Here is a 1684-nt window from a genome sequence, read left to right as displayed (position 1 = left end):
AAACTGAAGAATTGCCTATGAAATCACATTTTCCTCACTTGAAAGCTAAGAAGTGTGTCTGGATATGTAGGCCTTGACATTCAAGTTTGTAAGATTGGGAGGAAGTATTGGGGAAGGAAGGACGTAAATGTTTAATTTCCTGTCTTCCTTACCAGTACTCCTTATTACTTGAAAGACTGAACAGAATAAAATGACAGCATTCCTAATATATCTGCTGGTGTGTCAAAATCAAAGTGCAGCTTGAACTTTATTCTTAATTTGTCACTAGGCTATGAGCCCCTCCTATTTGGTGTGGGGGAAATTACAGTAGTACTGATCTGTAAATCCATTTTATTTGAAAGCTTGGATTATTTGTCCAAGGGCAGGAAGTGCAAAGTATTGTATATGCTCTTTCTGTGTGACATCATGTGATCATGTGAAATGCTGCTTTATGTTGCCAAAACAAATATGGACCTTCAAGGCAAGAACTGCTTTAAAAATCCAAGTGCTTTCTACCACTGACAACTATGCTTTAAGATGTCAGTATTGGCATTTCCAAAAGGGTTTCCTGGGAAAGGTTCCAAGACCCCGTATCAGTCAATCTTCTTCCACAGTTTTTGGGTAGAAGACAAAAAATGGCATGTGCTCCAAAGACTGATTAGCTTTTTTTGCTAATTGAAGTTAGTAATGTGTGATTCGTATCATTTCAATACAGCTAAATGCCAAGTTATGTATGTAGGAGCACAGAATTTGAACGATCTCCAAAATGGCTGATTCTAGGAGTACAGAGTCCATCCTACAGAGGATTAAAGGTTACAACTGGACAAATGTTCTTATTGTAAGCCAAGATACTAAAATTTTTCTTGCACACATAGGAGAAAAATGAACAGCGAGGGAAAACTTTATTGTTGTGTAGCCTTATTTAGGTAAGGAAGGAGCGCATACATTTCAGAAAGGGTGTTGAAATATTGGGTAAGGCACAGAACCAGAGATGATTCAGCAGAAGAGAAAAGGTTGTGCAAGAGCTCATACTGTATTACATGAAGATGACTGGTTAATATACACGTACCTTGAAGATGACAGTCTACCAAAGGCCTCTCTATCCCAGCAGAGAAAGGCTGAGCAAAAACCAGGAGCCTGAACAAGAAGTTAAAAGTGTGTGCTTTTTTTTTTATGAACAGGAAGATTGCGCTTTTCCCCTCATTAGAACAAACTTTGTGGAGGTAATAAATTCTCCATCTCTATCTTCAAATCAAAAAATGGTTGCACCTGTGGAGAAGGTAGCTTGTTTTAATAAGTTACTGGGTTTGACACATTAAACTTAATGAAATATAATGATGTGAACATGAAATCATTTAAAGCTTCCTTCTGGCTTTAAACCTACGATTTATTTATATGCAATATTTGTAGGAGATTTTCAGCACTAATGCAGTTGCCTTAATTATAGGAATGTATGCTGTGTCAGCTCACCCTACGCAGCAAGGTTACAGAAGGTATAAAAAAAAAAAAAATCCCTCATGATCTTCCTATGCCACAACTTGCAGTAATTCCCTCCCAAATTAATTGGTGCTGTGACTGTGCTTAGAAAGGCAGATTAGCAGTAGCCGCAGTTCTGATAGCTGTCAGGATAAATTTAAGTAACAGTATTGTATGCCATGGCTGTACTGAAATTGCTTCTGTAAGCAATAGTGTCAATTCAGAAACA

This window comes from Egretta garzetta, unplaced genomic scaffold (genome assembly GCF_000687185.1).
Source record: "Egretta garzetta isolate BGI_Z169 unplaced genomic scaffold, ASM68718v1 scaffold427, whole genome shotgun sequence".
Classification (NCBI taxonomy): domain Eukaryota; kingdom Metazoa; phylum Chordata; class Aves; order Pelecaniformes; family Ardeidae; genus Egretta; species Egretta garzetta.
This window is presented reverse-complemented; position numbering follows the sequence as displayed.